This window comes from Orcinus orca, chromosome 12 (assembly GCF_937001465.1).
Source record: "Orcinus orca chromosome 12, mOrcOrc1.1, whole genome shotgun sequence".
NCBI lineage: Eukaryota > Metazoa > Chordata > Mammalia > Artiodactyla > Delphinidae > Orcinus > Orcinus orca.
The window spans coordinates 714,509-737,799 of NC_064570.1; the positions used below are offsets into that span (position 1 = coordinate 714,509).

The following is a 23,291-nucleotide window of genomic DNA, read 5'->3' on the forward strand; positions in this document are numbered from 1 at the left end:
CTGCCACAGTGCACCAACTCGCTGGTATCTCTAAATATCTTAAACTCTGTAACATTCTTAAAGTTCCTGTAATTAGGAGGAGTAGCCTGTAAAAGTAAATCTCTGGACTCAAGGTCAAATGGACCCTCCTCAGGGCTGGAAATAAAGAGGGGGTCATTAGGGTCACTACTGTCCCGGAAATGATAAACCCATTGGGCTTCTAAGGGTTAAGAATTCTAAGTAATATATGTTATTAAAACGTCTAGAAATAAGGAAACGTCTATACGCAAGGAAAATAGATGTGTTTTTGGGTACGAAACGTATGAGACAGGGAGATTTTTTTTTTTTAAGTAAAAAGAAAATAAATTTGTCCTAAAGTAAAACTGGTTATTTCAGAATGGGAAATAGGAAAATAAAGGACAAAATGGGGTATACAGTTGGGAAGAGAGAGAGAAAAAGAATTTTATCTTGTGTAGTGAAGTTGGGTAAACTTGGATCATTATTATAAGGTGTGTGTGGTTTTTTTTTTTTTAACCTAAGCTTTAATAGCAATAGTATGCTTATGTAATTTTCTTTCATCAGCTGAAAGGACAAAGTTTTCTTGGAGTATTGGTATGCTTCTGATAGATTACAGAATGCTTTTCTTTACCATAAGTAATCTGGCTGGAAAGCAAAGGTTTTGTGTTTTATCGGAAGAAATCATGCTAAAACTTCTTTATGGATATTCTTGTATGGATATATGTTATTGATATGTGTTCCAGAAATTATATGAAATTCCTAGAAATCTTATATGTATGTTATCATTTGTAATTCTCATTATCATCTTAAAATGTTGTATGTCACAGAAATTACCAAATTTCCTTGCCAACTGCATTATGATGAATTCTCATTAGATATTTAATCATGATCATTTTTAGGTCTTTTGTCATTTACAGTTATTGTTTTACTCTGACGCTTTTTACAGATGCGTTTCATATTCAGAGATGTTCATGGCGAGGTCTCTGGCAAGTATTCTGGAAGATAGGTTTCTGGTAATGCTCAGATCACACCACTGACCTGGGTAGGAGTTTACGTGACACTATGTTCGTGAAACTGCCAACCACAGGCCGAGGTCAACGAGAATTAATTACCTGGGAGCGAATGAACTGACGAGGATCATTATAATTTTGTGACTTGTTTTGAAACATTGTTGGTTCTGTAACCTTTTGTTTTTTCCAGCTTTAGGGAATCCTACTCTCTTAAGCTATCTATGATATACAACGATTTGGTAAAGTATATCTTTGTGAACAAAGGTGAAACATTTATCTTTTTCTCCCTACATGATCCCTCCAGAATTAGAAAACTCTCAGTGAGTATTCTTATTTTCATGGCAATATAGTTATTTGCATAAGTTCAATAAGATTCTATTCTCCTTGTAATAGGACACAATTGGAAACATTATTTAATTCCCCAGACTTTGACTGGAAGGTATTATTTGAGAATGTGCATAGACTCAGATATGACCAGACAGTTTGGAAAACCAACCTATAGCCTGCTAACAGGGTTCCTGGCAGGCTTATCAGGTGAGTAAAGGAGGTCACTTCCTGGCAGGTGCAGGAACCTCAGGGTATCTTGGGGACCTTGAGAAGAGAGGAATTAACTCAAATCTATAGGTGCTGCAGGCAAAGCCTAATGGCAAGTCCTCGGCTTGGCTTCCTAGCCTCCTGAGGCTTTTAAAAGCTCAATCTGAGATTCTTTATGAAAAGTTCCTGCAAAGCAGACTTAAAAAGAGCCAATACGGTCAGTTGGAATTCTTGCTGCACTTATGTAAATAATCAGGCCAGTTTATTGGAACTAGACTTAATTTGTAAATAAATTAGTCTTACTATGTTGTCTTTGATAGCAAGGGGATGATTGTAGACAGAAAACCATGTTTCAGTAGAAACTATAATATACAGTTGGGGATATTAGATTCCAGTTCTGTTAATTGTATTTGAGGTTTTGTTTCTGACCTGTAAAGCAGACCAGATCCTAAATTCTCCCTGTTTCCTCTGATCTCAGCCCTCAGCTCTCCAAAGTAATGTTTCCAATTTTTCTCCCACCCTCTGACTTGGAATCATTGAGAACTAAAACTGCCTTTTTCCTGAAGCCATGCAAGCTAAAGTTGGACAATTTGATATAAGCTTAGAGAAATCACAGCAGTTCATGTTGCCACAGCAGCTTCATGCTTGTTGCTGTGTGGTCACTCAGAAAGACCACCAGAGACATTCAAGCTGCAAGTAGGGAAAAGATGTCAGGTTGCCACTGCCTGCCCTCACTCCATCTGGAGATGCTTCGAACCCCACATCTAGAAACCTTACCTGGCTGCTTTCAGAACTCAGAAACTGGGATTATAGTCTGCTCCAATCACTAACCATTGGTTTTCCTTTGTTTCCATAGAAACACCTTTTATTAAAAACCTGATGCAAGTATGTGCGCCATGTAGGCCTAACTTGGGGAACCCACCTGCATCGCCACTTCCTGAAATGAGACACAGCCTCTACTTGAACTGACCTACTGTCTGGACTAAGAGAGGGTTCAATGAGATAAAGACAACCCAGCAACTCAGGACAGGTTCAAACCTTCTTACACCAGGTGGCCAAGACAATAAAGTAGTTCACAATGGCACCCAAATCTTTGACCAGATTCCTCGGGCCCCCAAGGTCACTGACTTAGTTTTATTGCAGGACACTTCAAATTTGGGACAGTGGATACAGACGAGATTTCAGACTGCTGTCTGTGTATTTATTATAGGATTTGGGACTAGAATCCTATTTAGATATGTGCTTTCTGAGTTACAATGCACCCTACCCCTGACTTAGCACATCAGCTACGGAGGCAGTTACATTCTCACCACCCTCACCTTTGACTCTGATGGCTTGGCATCACAGGCTGGGTGGTAGGGTGAGCCCTAACAGGTGGGGTTTTTCCTTTTTGTAATGCAAATGCATAACTTAAGCTTTGATTGCCCAGGCCCCCACTTCAGATAGGGCATCAGCTTCAAGGAAGGCTACCTGGGAAAAGCACATTGCTATTAGCCACGCCAGATACAGAGCCAGGCCACCTTCCCCACTGAGGTGGCTTTGTTTGGAAGATCTTATTTAATTGCAGCGACTGACCATTGGGGCACTTGTTTTATTTTCTCTTTCTGCACTTTAAATTCCTGCTTTCATGTTTTAAATTCACCAGTAAAGAGTGAGCCTAGGAAAACCCCAGGCCCCCACGCCAAGCCCCAGTAAAAGTAGGACCCCAGGCCTGTGCTCACAGTATCCTTCTCTCCCTCCCTCCCTCCCTCCCTCCCTCCCTCCCTCTCTCTCTCCACCTCTCTGTCTCTCTATCCCCCTGACCTCGCAGTGTGGCACCAGGTGTGCTGTGTAATTTCCAGGTCCTGTAAGTAATAAACCTCTAGTTTTTCAAGTTTCCCAATAGTTAGTGCTGAGGGGTGTCTTGCCATCATAATGAGAACCACAAGGGCCGGTTCAGCCACAGTGTTGGTTATTGACAGGCTGGGGCCAGCACACAACAGCTATTAAGATTCCTTTTTGGTATTTGAATGATCAAATGACTAATGTTATGTGGCATATGTCATGGGTTTGCACAACGTTTGGCACAAAGCAAGAATGTGATTGTGGTCCACCCAAGCCTCGCTGCAGAGGGGTGGTCTAAACAAATTCTGGAATAAACAGTTTCTGCTCTTTTTGACATTCTGTTTAAGGGCATTCTTTTCAGATGTGGGAGTGCATTCTGTTTCGTTAGCAGAACTGACTTTGTATTTCAGACTTCGGGAGGAAGGTGCCTGGGTGTTTTCATAGTAAAGGTTACTATTATTAGTTTTGCAAATGGTTGACTGATAAACAGAGAAAAGGATGAAATTTGTGGGATATGCTAGCACCTACAGATGCATCCGTCTGGAAGGAAGGGTTGAAGTGGGGTGCGGACAACTCAACATTTGAAAAGATAGCTTTTTCACATGTCTAGCAGGAATCTTCGTGCTGATACTATTAGACTGAACCATATTAAATTACCAATATTTGACTGTCTTTACCCTACAAAATGGCAGCTCCATACGGCTCAACCAAATATGTTTTTCAAAAGAGGGAGCAGTAATATACAGATCCAGACCCATATACAAAGCCTGCCTTTCTGCCACCCTTTCTTTCCTCTCTGACTTCTTTCTTTCCACTTTCTGATAAAAACTTTATTCAGTGCCAGCTTTGTTTCAGGCTTTAGTTTTAGGAATAATTTATTTGATTGGTTTCTTCTGTATGTTCCCAACTTAACTTTAATTTTACTTCTATTGACAACTTCATGGTACTCTGACACACTGCCGGCACAAGAGCTGGCTCATGAAGGTACAGGGTATCGGGAGAGCCAATGAAGATTCTGGTTTTGGTCTGGGACACGTCTCCAGTGATGGCGCTCCTGCTTTGCCATTTAGGTTTTGAGTCACTTGCGGTGTGAGACCTCAAGTTACGAAAGTATGTATGTCACATTTACTGACCACACTCCGTTAAATCTGCCCTTTCCTCTGCAGTCCTTTATTTGAGTTTTTCAACAGAGGACTAAAAAAAATGAATGGAAGCAATTTAATTCCTATGTTTCCCTGGCAAAGATAAGAACATAAAGATTCCAGGAGAAGAACTGAATGGTAACAAAGCTAATATCAATATTGAAGAGAAATGTACAGTTTGACTCGGAACAAGTGTGCTTGTCTGTAATTTTGAAATTAATGGCAAGAAAAGTGAGGTTGCGTGGAAAAGATGGGCACTTACGTGAATGCTTCAAGGAAGAGTGGGGACAGATGAGGAGGAGCAGTGGGGCAGTTGGTGATGGAGCAGAGACGTGTATCCAGGCGCAGGTGTTGGGCACTCAGATGTGACCCTGAGGCAGCTCGCCCGAGGAGGGGAGACCATCCTACCCCTCCTCTGCCTCCTCTTTTTTTTGCCAGCGTGTGAAGTTGCGTCAATAGCAGATTTATATTCTCCATACAAATACTTTCAACCCCCGAGTCTTAGAAAACGGGGCATCCTAACTCTCCACATGCAGGGTCCAGGGCACGTGGACACAACCTCCTGGCATTTCTGTCCTGGCAGCATGGCTCCACTCGCCAGCGTCTGGAGGCAGGTGTTTCATTGCATCGCTGTCGCTAGATTACCACTCTCATCATCAGAGTGGCCAGCTCTTCTCTACTTCTGCTAACGTTTTAAGGAAGTACGTTGGTCAGGGGCGCCCACGCTGACCAGCCACATGGCCTGGGTGCCTTCAGGCTGTGGGCCACTGTGGGCAAGCCTGGGATGTGAACTCGGGCTGCGACCCTGGGGCCGTTAATGGCTGTCACGTGTCATTGGAATCGCAGTAGCAGCTGTTTATAGAGAGATGCTCCCAGTTGAATCACTATGTACTAAATTTGTAGTTACCCATCTGGATAACAGAACAAGCTATTGGCAGGAAGAAGAGGAAAATTACACAAACTTAACAGGGCAAAGTACGCATGCCGCATATACTTTTCGCTCTGAAATGCAAGATTCAGTAAAGACGATTTCCACGTTTGGAGCTTGGCCTCCGGTGGGTTTAGCATCCCCCTCCTCTGATGTGGTTCTTGTTGGTAGCACTCTGCTCCCCAGTCTCGGACTTTTCAGTGTTTCTCTCTGGGTGGCTCCGTCAAGTTCCCATCATGCTGTAGCATCTTCCTGGAAATGTCTCCTTTTTGACCAAGACTCAAGCTGCTGCTGCCCTTTGTCTGCTCTCCTGCTGCAGCCTTTCCTTTATATAATGATCTTCCGACGTCCAACAGTCTCCTATTATCCAGAAAGGACCCTGCTTTTGTAATTTACAAATATTTACTAGCCACCAAGAAAACGCCAAACTTTCCACTGAAGAACTGAAACTTTGCCTTTGGACCTGGAGAGCCACACACATGATGGTATGACAGAAGTACCCGGGCACGTCAAATCACATTCCATCCTCAATGAATAAGCCCTGGGTGACTGAAATACATCACAGATGGATGAGAAAATATGAAAACAAAAATACCTTCCTAAGTGAAACCATACTGATTTACCTTCTGTGAAATAAATAAAGTAGGATGTTTCTTTCAAAGATATGGAATGAATCCATGCAGTTTGCTATAGTTGTTTTAAAGTAAACTATATTTTAAAAATTTTGCGGGGGGGATAACTAAGTTGACCATTTTTCTTTCTGAATGGATAACAAATATTTTGCTCTTCAAAAGAGGAAAATTAATTAGGAAAATCAATAAGCAAGCCATAGAACGGGAGAGAATATTTACAGTACATATATCAGACCAAAAGCTTGTGTCTCAATAATATAAAGAACTACTATAATTTATCATAAAAGACAAACAACCAAAAATGGGCAGAATAGTTGAATAGGCACCTCACAAAAGAAGATACGTGAATGGCAATATGAAAGGGAAAATTGCTCAGTATCATTAATCATTAGGGAAATGCAAATTAAAACCACAATGAGATACTTCTAAACACATCAGAATGTCAATAACTTAAAAAGATTGACAATACAGCGTTGTCAAGGATTTGATCATAACTCTCAAATACGGCCAATAGAGTGTAAAATGGAATAGTCTGGGAAAATGTTTGGCACTTTTTCAAAAAGTTAAACATGCATCTTCCCTGTGTCCCAGAAATTCCACTCGCAGATATTCATCTAAGAGAGAGAACATACAGGTCCACAAAACACCTCATGTGAGCATGGTCATCGAAGCTTTGTTCGTAGTATCAAGAACAAGAACAAGCCCCGAGGTCCGTCACCAGGAAAGCGGAGGCGCTGTGGTGTGTGTATACGGGGGATACTTCTCACCGATACAGGCGTGCGCTTCTGACACGCGTAGCAGCGTTAAAGGATCTCACCTATTATGCTGAGCAAAAGAAGCCGGACGGAAGAGAGCACACGGCCTGCGACAGACATTACAGGACGCTCCAGAAGAATTCAAACAAGCCCTGACAGGAGAACTCAGACGGCATCAGGGGCCTGTCTGGGTAGGGACAGACGCGCCTTCTGGGGTCGTGGACACCTTCTGTCACCCGTGTGGCTTCCTTGAGTGAATGCATTTGGAAAAGAGAATGTGCTTCTATATGTAATGACGTCTCAATCAAATGTTTCCTAAAGGAAAAACAGACACAGATGTGTGTGCGTATTTCCAGTAATGGTTGGGGAATGTGACCAAACAACAATTTTAGTGGTGACACTGGGTCTGACTTCTGCAAGTTCATCCATTTGCTTATTTATCAGCTCGCATCCTGCACCCGCTGTGCTCCAGACCCCGTTCCGGGACTTGGGAGACCACGGTGCAGTGGGGACGTACAGTTCTGGAGCTGGCAGCCAGCCTGAGGACGGGCTTCCTGAAGGGGGCTGGGCTCCCCGCCTCCATCTCAGTGGGAGACTTTGATGGCATCCGGGCTGCTCACCTCAGACAGCTGGGCTCATTCCTCCAGAGCAACGACCATGACTCTGTCCTAGGGGTCTTCATGATGATGTTTTAACTACCCTGCAGCCTACCATTCAAAAACCAGAGCTCTAATTCCATCAGGTGTAAGTGCAAAAAATAGATTTCGATGAGTGAGCATTCCGGAAAAGAGGTAAGAGAAGTAAATGTAATAAGTAAAAATTATGCAAAGGGGAAATTCAAAATGTTGAGTAATTTTCTACCCCAAATATTCCGACACCATTTTAAGCTTCTTAACTCTGGGGCTAGTGCTGCCTTCCTCTCTCTGTTGCTCAAATATCACTGCAGTTGGCTGTGTGCACACGGGCCTTCCTGCTACATCTCCTGTCCTTTAGTTTAGTTTGTTTACAGAATTGTTCTGGACGGACACGTGGGTGCACCTCTTTCTTCTCCACCCCAGGAACGCCTTTCTAGGTTGGAAGGCCCACACTTCTGTTCATGTTTTCTGACCCCTTGCTCTCTTGTCTTTACATGAAAACTTGCTTGCGTCCCTGTCCTGTCCTTTCTAACGTCTTCAGTCCTTGAAGCTAAAGGGCCGACCGAATAACATTCAGGCAAGAGTCAGTGGGGCTGGGTCCCAGGAGCACAGCGCTCACACAGGCCCTTCAGAACCACAGGCCTGCATGGCGTTGCTGGCACAGGGGTCAGCATGGCCCGAAGGCCTTTTGTTTCCACGTTGCCTAAATGTTCATCTTCTCCCCACGTGTGATGGTGTGTCTGCTGTGCTGTACCAGAGAAAATCACCACTTCATGCATGTTTTTCTTTTGCCTCAACAGATTCAAATGTTATGAGGTTTGTCAGGAATTCCCTTGAGTTTGTACCAAATCTTTGTATCTCTTTTCCTTCATATTAGACAAACATGTTTGACATAAACTATTTCAAGGACTGCAAATAGAGGAGAGCTCTGAATGGATGGCTTTTACTTTATGGAGAGTTAATAAATCTCAGAAAATAATAATCTGGGCAGGATGCAATGAAGCTGAATAGTTAATCTGCATAGAATCAAGTATGTGATATGGAGCCCACGTTCCACGTGGCAGAGTCCCAGTTCCAGACAATCACCGCACAGACTGCCAAGAAACCAGGACTTGGGGAAACTATGTCAGCCTTTGAAACGATATGAGCTGTAGGTGGATTATTGACTAATCATAGAACAGGTGGCTCATTTAAAAATTCTTATTATTTCAAGCGAGTGATAATTTTTGTATTGGTTGTGAATCTTAAGGGCATAGAAAGGTGGAAGAAATATTGGAAAGGGAGTTAGTGCTGGCACAAGAGTTTGCTGTGATAACACTGCAGAACGATCCGCATACCTGCTGGCTCCGTGCTCCTGGGCAGTTGAGAGTCAGGCGGAGGTCCCTTCACCTGGGGCGCACAGCCACCTGGAATGGCTCTTCCTGGGTCAGAGGGCAAAAGTGCAAGGTGTCCAGCAAACTCTGCCCTTTGTGGCCTTGGCCAGCATCACGTCTCTCCATATTCCAAGGTATATCACAGGACCATGGCCAATTCACCTCTCCCTGTGGAGGCTCAGTGGAACTCCAGGACTGGGGGCTGGGGGCACAGTTCTCCAGGGCACAGGAGAGCTGTCTGAGGCCTACGCTCAGCTGGGTGTGAAGGCGTGTGGCTTAGATGAGACAATATTTGTGCACAAACCGCTTTTCTTTGTGATCCTCACGTGTGTCCGTGTGACAGTAAGGAGCCACAGCAGCAGTGCAGCCACAGCACAGCGACCCTGTTCCCTTCCCAGATGGCAGTGATACGGAAAAGGAGAAGTACTTGTCCAACTACTGCTACTAATATTAGAGGAAGGAATGATTCCGTTGATTGCCTGATGACCCTCTGCTCGGTTATGGATCCCCAGCTGTCCTTGCTGTACCTGGAGTTGGGCTCAGTTCCATACTGAGGTTTCTCTCCCCTACTGCAGTAGCTCAGATAAAATCTGTCTTGTCATTTCAACAAATGTGCAGCACATTTTATATATATATATATGGCATCAAACTGATGTGTTCAAAGATCACGTATGTCCTGGTGGTGTAGAAATCGATTCTTTTCTTCATTTCCTTAATGCCTGCTGGATATTCCCATCTGTCAACCCCACACGCAATTCAAACTGACATCCTAATCTGGACTCATTATCTGTCATCCCCAGCCAGCCTCTCTCTGGGTTCCATTCTGTCAGTAGCCCCATCACCCATCCATTCACCAAGCTAGAGACCTCAGAGCCCCCTTGGGCACCTCTGTGCTGGGCCCCACCTCCACCCCGAACACTTCTCAGTAAACAAAATTATTTTAAGAGATTAGTTACAAGATTATCAAAATGAATTTAAGAAGCTAGAAACGAGCTCATCCATTGAGTGGCCACAGCAAAACACCTCCCACAATTGCAGAAGTTACCATGTTTGGGTCCAGCAAGGCAAAGGGAATAGAAGAGATGCCTCTTTTGTGCTATTGAGAGGCATATATCTGCTGACAGAGACAAGACCAATCCAGAAGATTGTTAAGTCAAAAAGCCCTTATTGCAGAAGGATGATTCTGTGTATAGACATTAGTAATTGTTAAAAACCCCTGTAGAATCCCTGAAGAGAAATTCGTGGAAGAAAATAATTTGTCCTGAAGGCGGTACCATAACAAGCATCTGGATGAATATCAAAAGCAGTGTTTGAAACAAATGAGGTCGATGGAAACCCCACCTGCGTCTGTCTGTCTACCATTCCTGTGGGTGCAGTAAGAGGAGATGGAAGGCTCTGAACCAAGAGTTCACTCTGGAAACCCAAGGTTCAAGGAGTGCACAGTTTTAATCACATAAAGAGAGAAGCTCTTTATGTTAAAAATATTCCTGTAGCTCTAATTTCCACGCTACAAGTGTTATCTAAATGATGAATTAGTAAAATCCAAGCCATTGCTGTCCATCCAGTTTTATCTTTATGAGAGGAAATGTAATCTGAAGACCACTCTGGAATTTCTAAGCTGACTGCCTGCTTAAGGAAGGTTAACCAAATGTTTTTAAGAAAAAGAACGAATTAGGAAAAATAAAAACCATGACATTTTGTGAGAGATTCTTACTTTGAAGATTTGTTTATGATAGTAGTGTCTTACAAAAATTGTTCACTTAATTGACGTATGTGAGGTCCAAAGTATAAACAATTGAAATATATTAACATGTAGTGAAAAAGTCCACAAATGTAAAGCAAAAGTCCAGCTTTGGAAAAGTAATGTTAAAGATGGCTTTGCAGTCATGTGTGGTTGGTGTTATAATTTGAAGCCAAAAGAACAAAATTAGTAGAGAAACATCTGTATATTCTTGTGGAAGAGTTTCTTTATTTTGAAATAGTTGAATTTAAAAGTTCTGCTGAATTAGAAATCCTTTTGCATCATCAAAACAAATCTCAACTACGTCAGTCAGTGAGAGAAAAGCAAGTTAGATTCATAAATGATCACACATTTTAAGTCTATTTTAATGAGATCAATTTTTCCAATTTTGTTTAATGGCAAGACAGGACATTCAGTCAATTAGAGGACGAAGTGATAACTTGTCTGCTCATGAGTACAAAGACTTGTTTTTTAAGCAATGGCGATTATCAGAATGATTCGGTAAAAATTCTGAGTCAGATTCCTGTAGCCAATTTGTTTACAAAGCCTGATATAAAAGAGTGATATTTGCAAGCACATGCTAAAGTTTTCATTAAAAGTTTGAAAATATTGTTGTTGGAAGTGTTCCAGCTCAGCATTTAAGAATCTCTCTAATGTTTGATGTTTAACTTTTCCCTCAAGGTCATATAATATAAAGAAAGGAGGAGTGAGTTTTCGCTTGCCTCGCCCACGTAGATAGATGCTCCTGCGTCCCCCGGTTCACCCCGAGCGCCAGCCAGCCAGGCGTTTCTGTGTTGTGGCCGTGTGGAAACTTGGGAGGCCCAGGGCACTCGCAACAGCAGACCTGCCTTGTGGCCTCCCTGCCGCCTTCGCAGCACATCCGCCCCTCCTGGCCGGGATCGCAACCACCATCCTTGAACAGTCGCCCCTGTTCCCATAGCGCTCCCCGCACATGAGAGTCCCCAGCTTCAGAGCTCAGCCCAAGTGTACGCTCCGCTTGCCCTCCCCGTCCTGGGACCCCAGCCGCCCCTCTCAGCTCTGTCCTCCCGCAGCCCACGAACTCCTTGAAGCAAAGGCTGGATGTCAGGACTCTGCATCTCCAGCTCCTACGCAGGGCGGATGCCTACAGTTCGGTTCTGTTTGCTGAGCAGAGTGGGCCGGAGCCCGGCGCTCCACACAGCCCCACCACGCATGTGGGACAGGCCAGCTCTCTGGTCTTCAGTCTCCATGTTTTTTCTCTAAGTGACAGAGCCTGTTTTTAAATAAAGCACACCTCACTGGGAGGCCCCATATATGAAAACAGATTTGGGGGGCAGTTCAGGTAGCAGAGGGAGTGGGGACCCCAACACTGCCACATTCTCCCTCCCACCTGACCCAACATGCGAGGACTCAGGGGCTCATGAGTCCAGGGAAATTAAGCTTCCCATTTGCCCAGCCCAGGTCAGGGGTTCAGCTGTCACGCCTACCGCTGGACTGCGCAGGGCCCGGGGGCCGTGAGCGTCCACAGCCCCACCTCCGGCTGCAGCCGGGAGGCTCCGGGCCAGAGCTCCGCTGGGTGGGGAGGACGGCGCAGCAAGGCGGGTGCTGGGCTGGCGTGGGAGCCGTGCTCTGCACCACCCGCCTCACCCCTGCAGTTTCAGCTGGGGCGGAGGGAAAGTTCCACGGCGACGACTAATCTCGTCTTTAAATTTCCATCTGTAGTAACGACAACAGTGCCTAACCCTATATAGTGCTGCTGGGTGACAGGCACCATCTAAGACATGCCTCTGTCCACATATTACCTCAGCCAGGCCTCCCGCCTATTCTCGACCCCACGTTATAGCCACGGACACTGAGCCCAAGGCAGGTGCTCGTGGCCTGAGAGCTGGAAGTGGAGCCAGGGCAGCCCGGACCTAGGGTGCAGGCTTGTAGTCACGACGCAGAGTGGAGAGCCCAGAAAGGTCTCCAATGAGCATTGATGAGGGATTTCACGGCAGCAGAAGGGAGCCGTGGGCTCACTACAGTCACGTTTGAGGTTTTCCATTCACTCAGGGTTGAGGCAAAACCAGAAACATTCGAACACTTGAGCAGCAGGCCCCAAAGCTGTGGTCTGCATGTGACCCCTGCTCTTCTGACGGTGATGCGGTGTTTTTAATCAGCCCAGCTCCAGCCTATCATGGTAGGCTTGCGTTGTCTGCATTTGAAGGTGCTGATGATTACAAGCCCATGCCTCCCTGTGCGCCCAGCCCTCTCCTAGGCCCTGACTTAACCCTTGCCTGAGCCTATGGGGGGAGCAGAGAGCTAGGGGAGCCCTGGGGGCGGGTAACAGCCTCTGCTGCATGCAGGGGGCCTCTGGCCCTTGTTGGTCACCGACTCTCCCAGAGGAGAGGGGAGCAGAAGACAAGGTGAGGCAGGATGGGCCTGCGCTGCTGGCTGGTGCCCCAATCCAAGACCAAGAGCAGCGCTGGAGTCTCACCCGGAAAGCGTCCGCCCTCCATGGCCGTCCGCAGCCATGCAGGTCCTTTTCCTAGATTTCACCTCCCACGAGGTCTGGTTGCCTCAAAGATTCAAAGTCTAAACCACCACAGACCAAGGGCCTGCCCTCCCCCAAGGACAAGCTGCTCCACTGGGAGGGCGCTGACCTCGGACCCGGGATTCCGAGAAGCGGCTGGAACACGGGCAGCCCTGCAGGCTCGGGCAGCATCACTGCACCGGGCGGCCAACGTGATGCCCAGAAACGCTTCTCCAGTTTCGCAGGAAGCCCAGTCACATCTGGGGGCCCCTGATGCCGTCCACCGACACCTGTGCTGCGAATGCCCTGAGCCACAAACATGGGCTCCTGGAGGACAGCAGGTTATGAAATCTCACTGCAGAGCGTTCGTCCAGAGGAACCCATCCTTAAATGACCTGTGAACTGGGCAGTGACGGGTGGGTGGAGAACACGTAACAGACACGTGTAGACACGGTTTTCTATTCCAGTGATGATGGCAGTTACCTGAGTCTAAGTTATTAGCCTCTGGAGAGCATATTGTGAGGACACAGAAAGGCGTCCTGTGAAACCTATGGCTACAGACCTGACACCGTTGAGGGGTGGCAAAGGCTCAGGTGAAATATTGTGTCTCTGTTTTGTTTTAGCAGAAACGTCCCAACCACGTGTGGAAAACACATACATGGAAGGCCTACCTGGTGGTTTGTGTGCAGCCGACCCCTTCAAAGACATTCTGCTTCCGAGCTGGTGTTTGAATGTGCATTTCAGGGGGCCACCTAGGATGTGACAACAACAGCCTCTCCCTGACCCAGAAACACCACCCCAGCTGATCATGGAGCCCACAGTTCTGCCAGTAAGTCTCATTTCTACTTCTTTGATTTTATAATAATTACTGTAGACAGGGACAGCTTCATGGCAGAAGTCAGCTGGGAGGCTAGTTTGAAAGTTATCAGTCAAGTGTCTCCCGTGCTGTGTGGAGCTATTTCCTAACCCCGTTCCTGCGGTGGCCGCACGCATCCGTAGGCGCTGTCCTCCAGGCATCCGTTCTTTCCGTGGGTCTTTAGTAAACCCCTATCAGGCCCCAGAGGATGGGGATGCAGGAAGGAACACGAAAGCCATGGAACCACTCTTGCAGGGCTGTGTTCTTCCAGTTGTCGCGTCTCCAAAACGCTGGTCCACATTTAACTCCCTCTTCCTCTCACACCACACATCAGATTCTGCAGAGATCCTGCTGGCGTGGCCTCCAAGGGTGTCCTGGGCTCGGCTGCGCTTGGCTCCTCCACTGCCGTGAGCCATCCGAACGCCGACACTCTGGCTGGGACGTCACGTTACTTAGCCTCCTCTGAGCCCCACAGCAGACGGGCTGACGCTCACCGTCTCTCCTGTCCTCCTGGGCACACACTCCTCTCTGAGCCCAAGCTCTCCTGTAGGTGGGAGTGGCCCACAGCTGCGTTTGGGCTGGAATGGGGTGGGGTGACTGCACTCCTAGGCTGAATTCTACAGCTCCAGGGGCACAGCTCCTGTCCTGCCCTTCTGCAGCTCAGGTCAGGGGACCCAGGTGACACAAGGGACCTTGGTCCTGGAACATGGCTTGGAGGAACGCCACTAGTCTGGAAAACTGGTTTTGACCCACAAGTACACAGTTGGCCCTATGCTGTCGCTCACCTCCTGTACCAGCTCAAATAGTTTGCCAAAGCATTTCTGGAAGCTTGTCTCCTTCTCTCTCAGATCAGCAGAGCAGACTTCCTCCAGCCTCCCTGTCTCCCTGCACCCCACAGCCAGGCACAAGCCCACTTCGCTACCTATGGGAGGACTGAGCAGAACAGTGACACTATGAATGTCTTCAGTACATGCGTTCATTCCCCCCAGGGCTTCATCTGACGCTGGCTCATGCTACGGACTGGGAAGGACTGAGCATCAGCATACAGCTCGGATTTCCTGACGTGCGTCCACGGCACAAAAGCCATAGGAGGTGCTTTGGGAAAGAGATCCTGTAATCATATGTGTGTGGGAAATGCTGCCCATTTCTTTCTTAGAGCTTCAAGACCGTGGTGGTGATGCACAGGAAGTGTCCAGAACTGTTACGGTTCCACAATCTAGACGTTTCTCTAAACCTTCTGAAACGGATGCACTTCCTTTTCTTGGCTTGTTGTGTTTGGTTCTTCACTTCTGAGGCCATGCAAGGGAAAGTGCAAAAGACATCAGAGGAGAGAGAACACAGAGCAAGAGAGAGGCCTGCTGGTCCTGCAATCCCCTAGAGAAAATCTATGCTGGAAAGGGGTGGAGCTTCTACTCTAAATATTTAGTAAAAAAAATAAAAAAATAAAAATTGCTATGCTTTCTGAGCCACTTTATATTTTTTCCCCTAAGACTTCACCGAGACCATGATTCAGCCTTCCATTTTGTATCTGCAGAGACTTAAAGCGGGGATTAGACCTTAGGTATTTCGGAAAACGTCTAATAAGCTTCCGTCCAGCCGCGCTGGTCTCCGCTCCCTGGCCGGAGGCCCCGGGAGCACCAACCTGCGCCCCCCGTGGGCGCCGCCTCCCGCCCTCCACTCCCCCGCCAGACATCCGGTGACTGCGGTTAGGGACACACGCTCCTCCAGCCGAGGGAGAGCCGCGCTTCTCCCGGTCACGGCGCAGCCACCTTCCTCGGAGCCAGGCCCCTTGCAGATTCACCGCAGCGTGGAGGCTTGGGACGAGGGACCACTGTCCTGCCCCCCAAACTGCAGCCCCCGTCCTCTGTTCCAGGCCCAGGCCGCGGTCGGCAAGCTGGAACCTCTCTTTGCCTCCACTGGCATCGGGCAAATGCCTTCAAACCCGGAAGACAGTGGCTCGGCGCAGCTCCTTGTTTGAAGACTACAGCTTGGTGGCTTCTAAGGAAGAGTCCAGACTCTTGCAGGACCACAGCCATGTACTGTCCCTGGCACCACGTAGACAGCCAGAGCGCCCAGGCCGGGTGACCGGGTCTCTGGTGCCCCGCCCACGCTGGATGCCCACCTGGTCAGGCACACGGCGCACGGCCATCCTCTCGCTGGGCCGGCGTCATCGCGCCCCAGTGTCCGCGGATGGCTTGCCTGGGCCACGCACAGCGCCGGGCAGAGGACACGGGCCAGACGCCGCCCATACAGTGTCCACTGGTCACTGGGCAAATCCTGCCGAGGGCCGCTCTGCCGGGTGGGCCAGACGGTCGTGAGAGCCGCCGGTGCCAACCAGGCATCACAGATGAGCCACGGCCGCCGGAGCAGCGCACACGGCCGCCGGAGCAGCGCACGCGGCCACCTGCTCTGCCCGGGGAAGCAACACCCACGCCGTCCAGAAGCGGCTGCGAGACCAGAAATGGGCCCGGAAAGGGCGCAAAGGGGGCTAGTCCCGCGAGACGCGATAGAGGCGGAGTCGGGTGGGGCGGGGGTAGGTGGGGCCCCGCCCACCCGCCAGGGGGCAGAGGCCGCGCCGCAGCTCCGCTTGCACTCAGTTCGGGCCTGGTGCGCACGCGCCGGCTGCTGGCGCTGCTGCTGGTGCCGCTGCTGCCGCCGGGGTGGCGACCTTGTCCGTCCTTCATCCAGCCTGGAAGAGGGTGAGGCGCGGCAGGCACTTCCTGTCGGGGCTGGTGCTCTGTGGGGAGTTTGGCTGTGCTCCGGGCACCCCCGGGAGGCACTGCTTCAGGCAGAGGGTGTGGGCCCGGAGGTCTGGGAAGGGCGCTGCTGAGGAGGGAACAGAAGTGAGGGGCTCGGAGGCGGGGCCCTGGGGAGGACGGCCTGGTCGGCTCTGTCACTGTCACCTGGGGGTGTACGAGGCGCGTGCCGGGACCCCCGGGGCAGAGGGCCCCCAGCGGCCGCCTGCTTCCCCCACGTTCTGCTGCCTCGGGTTGAGCGCCCGCTCTTCCCACCCAGGATTCTTCGGCCCTGGGTTCGTGGCTGTCTGAAATCCGCCTCCGGTTGAAGAGGGTTGGGAATGAGAGTGACGAGACCTGGATTCTGTGGCCGGAGACCCTCGGTGGCCCAGAGGTGCCCAGAGGCACGGCTGCAGGGTTTGGGCTGAGCGTCCCGGCAGCGTCCGCGTCGGCCGGTCTGTGCACCTCCCGGGACTGAGGCTGGCGTGGCCCGTGCCTGGTGGCCAGCCCTCTGTGTGCCTTCTCATTTCCTCCTGTTGTTTGGTGACACTTGGTGCTTCATCTGGTAACGAAAAACCATGAGGCGTGGCGTCTCACCCGGGTGGTCCGTGATCCAGAAGTGAACCAATAAATCCCACACTGGGAAGCTCAGTACGGCAGAGTGTCAGGCAGCTTTGGGCCGGGCAGTCGGCGTGGCCAGGGGCGCGTGGGCTCCGCTGCAGCAGCTGTTTGCACAGCCCCCTTGGCGTCATGCGTTCCAGAGGAACCTGGTGCTCACAACTGACTTGCGTTCCAGCTCTGTTGCGGCAGCCTCCAGGGGCATCTCGCGTGTAATTCAGCTGGTACACTCAGGGCCAAGCCAGCTTCCTTAATTTTCCTTTTGATAACTCAGGCCTCAATTTTATAGCTCAAATGAACATGATTAATAAGACAGATCTTACTTAGCACTTAATTAGTTAACAAAGGGCTTGTCAAATTCTGAAGCTGAAATTTGCTCAAAAATATAATGATTATACAGTGTGGTTATGCAATAAAAGTAAGTTGTTTTAGCCCAAACTGACTATAGCTATTGTGGCTTTTTAAAGGAGAGGAAAGAGTTTTTCTACTCCCTTGGAGGAATTGGTGGTGAAGGGGAAGCCTGGCATTCTTATTCCTCTAATATTGGGTTGCCCAAAAAAGTTTGTCTGGGTTTTTCTGTAAGATGGTATGGAAAAACCGGAACGACCTTTTTAGCTAACCCAACAGTTCCATCCGCTAGTGTGTGCGGTTGGACCGGGGGTGCAAAAGTGTATGCCCCTGGTTTATGAGAGGAGCCCATCAGCCTTTCCTGATGAGACATAGCTTCCAGCACGACTGACGGGTCCCCAGAGGGAGCAGGGAGACCAGGCTCTTTGGGGCAGGGAGGCTGAGGTGTGTGGGATGGACAGCATTCCACGGCCCAGACTCTCAGAAGTCGGTCCCCACACCCAAATGTCCCTTGTGAGTGACCTGTGAAACTCAGAGAAGAGGGACACGGCCCTGCCTGGGTTGATGAGGTCATCTTCCTGCAGGTGAAGGTGGCACAGAGAGAACCCCTCAGAGCTTGGCCTTGTCACCCCACAATGCGCATGGATGCTGGCAGGGAGACACACAGGAGGCCACTCGGGGGACAGTGCACCACCAGCGCGCCAGGTGAAGACATGACTCATGACAGTGTGACGTGTAGGGCAGGGTCAGGTAACACGGAAAAAAAGCCTGGAGCAAGCTCCCGTCGTCCTGCTGCTCCGCTTCCAGAGCAGGATGCGGAGTGCCAGCATCTCCTTGTTCTGGTGGAAATGGCAACGTGAGAACAGAAAATGAGACGGGAATGCATCTCAGCACGTTCACACAGCACACCCATCACACGTGCAGCCGCAGAGCGTCTCGAGAAGGCGGATTCAAGCCAAGTCGCACTCGGCGTGTGCCGGTCAGAGCGAGCCTGTCCTTCCTCTTTCTTTTGCCCCAACTCGACTCGAGTCCGCGCTCAGCCCCTTGGAAGATTGTCCCCTTACCCCATGGATTGCTTTCTACAATTTATACCCTCAGCAAGTGGTTCTTGAATGGTGGGCATTCAGTTGGATTCAACATAAGTAAATGCTCTGTGTCAAGCCCTGCTGTGCAGTGATGTCACCCTGTAGCTTTTTGACCCAAATCTCCTTCCTGGGAGTCACCCCTCACATACTGATGTGTTGTCACTGGTTTTCCTGCTTCAGCTGCCCTTGGGTCATTGGCGGGTTGGCAAACACTGGCCCTTTCAGCGTCTCCCTGCTCTCAGCCCCTCCAGCTGCTCAGCAGCGACAATACCCCTTTCATCCCAGAAGGTCATCTCTGGGCCAAACACGCAGGAGGCCCGACGTGGCATCGTTCTCTACCTGTCAGAGGACGTCCACATACCCAGAGAAATACTCCTTTTCTTCAGACAGAGAAGTGGGCAGGGTAACCCCTCCAACTTGACGCGATACAGCTGTAAGGGGTCGTGGGAACGGGGAAGGAACTTGGGTATCTCACAACCTGCTTTTTGCCACTCACAAGCTTTGAGATGTTCCATGAGGTAATAACCCTTCCTTTAACTGCAGCTGTGCACATTCCTGTGCTGTGGGAACAGAGTCAAGACGTTTGGAGACACTGAAAGGCATTCTCTGTCTCTCGAGGTGGAAGGCAAGTAGGGAAGTACATGGAGACTTCTGGTGTCCTAGGAAATGGAGCTGGGAGCCTTTCAGACTTGTTTAGCAGAACAGAATGGATTTTGAGGTCAAGAAAATGATCTTGTATTTTGCCAGAAAAATCTCAATTACATGTGAGGAACCACCTTTTTCTTGCTCTAATGGATTTTTTTCAAGATGAAGTTAGTGATGAAACTGGCTAATTTGCATATTTGCAGGGAATAAAAATTGAGTCAAGAATTTTTCATTGGGTGGTTCACTTTAGCAACTTTAAAAAAAACTTAAAAGGAATCCAATGCTTCTTTCTTGTGATTATAGAAAGCTGTATTAGTTTAAAAGTTCTGGGGCTTCCCTGGTGGCGCAGTGGTTGGGAGTCCGCCTGCTGATGCAGGGGACGCGGGTTTGTGCCCCAGTCCGGGAGGATCCCATATGCCGTGGAGCAGCTGGGCCCGTGAGCCGTGGCCCCTGAGCCTGTGCGTCCGGAGGCTGTGCTCCGCAATGGGAGAGGCCACAGCGGTGAGAGGCCCGCGAACCACACACACACACAAAAAGTTCTACCATTCTCTATCACATCTGGTTTTTTTGCATGAATTGACTCTTTTTTTTTTTACATCTTTATTGGAGTATAATTGCTTTACAATGGTGTGTTAGTTTCTGCTTTATAACAAAGTGAATCAGTTATGCATATACATATGTCCCCATATCTCTTCCCTCTTGTGTCTCCCTCCCTCCCATCTCCCTGTGCTATGCGGCTGCTTCCCACTAGCTATCTGTTTTACGTTTGGTAGTGTATATATGTCCATGCCACTCTCTCACTTTGTCACAGCTTACCCTTCCCCCTCCCTGTGTCCTCAAGTCCATCCTCTACATTAATGTCTTTATTCCTGTCCTGCCCCTAAGTTCTTCAGAACTTTTTTTTTTTTAGATTCCATGTATACATATATATGTGTTAGCATACGGTATTTGTTTTTCTCTTTCTGACTTACTTCACTCTCTATGACAGACTCTAGGTCCATCCACCAAAACATCTAGTTTATCTATTGTTGAAGCTCAAAGGGCCTTTTGCTTTAATTTGGGTAAAGCCTGTCTGTAGCAGCAGGTTCCCAGGGTTGCATCCCTGACCATCCCCTGACTTCTGTCAGTTCCACTCTTCTTCCCTTGTTGACCCTGAGTTACGTTTCCCACAGTAACTTTCAATTCCAGGCATTCACCCAATTTTCCTTTCCCAGGTTTCACAAGGCAGGCTCTCTGAGTTTATGAGAACTTTGAGCCCATCCGTAGCAAGTCAAATGCTGTCTCCCTCCCAAGCACTGGGGTCTAGAACCCGTCACTCTCGTTCTGCCTTGTTCTTGTCTCCCAGCTGAGTGTGTTCGTGTCTGCTGGCCTGCCTGGGTTCAGGTGGACCAAAGGCGATGACCCGTCTTCAGGTGTGATCTCCCTCTCTCTCGGTGCTTTGTGAGGGGCAGGGGCAGGCACCGTTCGTTCACTGGCTCGCCATCCACAAGTATTCCCTGAGTGCCCCCTGTGTGCTCTGCTCTAAGTGCTGTGAGCTCAACAGTGAGCAGAACTCATGGAGAGAGAACATTAAACAAGACAAGTAAATGTGAAGTTAGGAGTCTTTGGAGAAAAGACAGGAGAAGGGGTCTACTCAGGGTTGCTAGGCAGGCTTCACAGACAGGGACATCTGCAGAGCTGAGGGTGGGCCGTTGGGATGTCTGGGGGGAGAGCAGAGGAATTGGATGCAGAGGTCCTGAGGTAGGACCTTGCTCAGTGTGGTCAGTGAGCAGCAGGAAGGCCCCAGGGCTGGAGCAGAGAGAGGGGGAGGGGTGGAGATGGCCTCAAAGAGGACCTGTCGGCAAGGGAGTGGCACAGACTTGTGATGGGGCCTCTGAGAGGACATTGGGTGACATGGGAGACCGTTGAGGGTTTAGAGCAGAGAAGTGATTCAATTTGACTTAGTTTTCCAAAACCTTACCCTGATGCTAAGGGCTTAGACAACCAGGAGGTCAGAGGGCACAGTCCCCTCACTTCTGCCACTTCAGGGACCTGCAAACCTCATCGAGTCTGACAGTGAGTCCCAGAAGGCCTCACTGAGAATTGTATACTCACGGTTGTGGTTTAATTCAAGGAAAAGGCACAGACTAAAGTCGGTCAAGGGTAGATGTGTGTAGCACAGGGTCCAGGAGATGCACAAGTGGGGCCTCCGATGGCCCTCTCCCCGTCGAGTCAGGACTCTGCCGGTATGTGTGTGATGGCCAGCCAACCAGAAATCACCCAGCCTCGGTGCGGAATTGTTCCTGGGGCTCTGTTATGTAGGCATGAGTACCTGTCCTCGTGGCTTATCTGTCCATAAGTTCCCTGCCCCTGAAGGCCTCAGGGCCCACACCCCACATCACATTGCTGCTGCCTGACCAGCCCAAGGCTCCAGACACACACAGATCCCTCCCAGGAGCTGAGGACCAAGACCAGACCCCTTTGGGGACAAAGGTGGATTCTTCACTGTGCATCTGTCTACTGTGTTAAGTAGTGACCACTGAGTCTCACGGAGTGCTGCCAGCTTTGACCCAAATACATCTTCTCAACCAGAGCAAGAACTGTAAACATAATTAACATTTCAACCTCTTGAAGCAAAATGGATTCTTATACATCAATAATATGACTGTATACTCTGACTGGAGAAATACTAAGCAAAGCATTGAAGGCTTAGGCAGTTCCTAAAGCAGTAATTTTAACTCAGGCCTTGGCAGTGTTACCACTTAGGAGCGATGTTGATTCTCCTGATGCGCCGTCACTTCTCTGGTTCAGGGGAAGATGCAGAGGAGCGTTTGTGTGATTGATTATTCAGTGAATGGACAGCCGCCTGCGCTCACCACATTGCGTGTCTTCCAAACACCTGGCTTATAAATAGCAGATATTCGCAAACTACTGGGGTTGCTGGGGCACCAGAGCCTCCCAAAGACCTTCAGACATTGCTGATGTCCAGGAGCTCACAGACCAGGGAGCACTTCTAAGAACAAAGCTGGAAGAAGCATTTTTCATTGTTGTTGAGCATCAGATGTGAGTGATGGGTGTTTCTGGAGAAGTCTCCTGTCCCAGGACACAGAGGGTCATTATGAGGGAGGGAAGCACAGGGGGGCCCTGTGTACTAGGGAGCGTCACTGGGGGGGGACCCCCATCAAGGAGAGGTTAAGCATATGCACATACTGAAAACTCAGAATTGGCCACAGGCCGCGGTGTACATGGAGTGGGGACCTCAGACGGTGAAAAGGGGACTGTTGCCTGGTAGAGTCCAGAGGATAAGAGTTTGCTGGGTTCATCCTGAAATGAGAGTTAAACAAAAGTCATAGGTGCTATAAAAGTTGTGGTGGCTTCTGCTGAGGTAGTTCAGAGAATCGGTTTTCCTGAAAGAAACACACGGGTGATTTGGAACAGTGTGTTAAGACCAGTCTTCCTTTCCTTTAGAAGTGAAACAGTAAGAACTTCCCTCCTCTCTTCCTTTTCCCTCCCACGGTTGCTCTTTCTTGCCCAGTTTCCTAGTTTATTGTATTTCATACTGAAACCTCAAAAACTGTTGAACAATAAAACGACCAGCAAAGCCGGCCGAGGTTGTCCTCTCTCCTCCTGCAGGTGGGACGGCTGACTCAGCCCCTCCCAGGTGTCCTCCGGACAAGCTGCTGTTGATGAAAGCAGAGTGCTGTCCATGTGCAGTGCTGGAGAGGATGAAATATTTATGGTGGGGATTCCACACCAGATGGAAGAATTGGGAATGATCCCTCACTTTCCTGGGAAAGCAAACCCACAATCTCTAAATCCCATAACCTGAGCACAAATGGCTGTTGGCTCACGGACTCCAGCCGGGCCTTCCCGCCTCCCCTGTGTGGGGACAGATGCTCAGGGGCAGAGTCCGGCCGTGACTCATGCGTGACGGTAGCGCTCAGTCACGCCTCGGAAAGCTGC

At 49.1% G+C, this 23,291-nt stretch overlaps 1 long non-coding RNA gene across 4 annotated transcripts in view; it reads left to right on the forward strand.

Annotated features, from left to right (window-relative positions):
- The window catches only part of LOC117196251 (uncharacterized), a 150,236-nt gene that overhangs the window by 108,358 nt on the left and 18,587 nt on the right, over positions 1–23,291 (forward strand). For 3 of the 4 annotated variants that reach the window (XR_007470654.1, XR_004476329.2, XR_004476333.2), the window contains 2 exons: positions 1,401–13,891; positions 14,253–16,307. This is a non-coding gene — a long non-coding RNA (uncharacterized LOC117196251). Of the gene's footprint in view, positions 1–1,400; positions 13,892–14,252; positions 16,308–23,291 lie in introns of those variants that run through there. The other variant, XR_004476336.2, reaches the window with a different exon arrangement.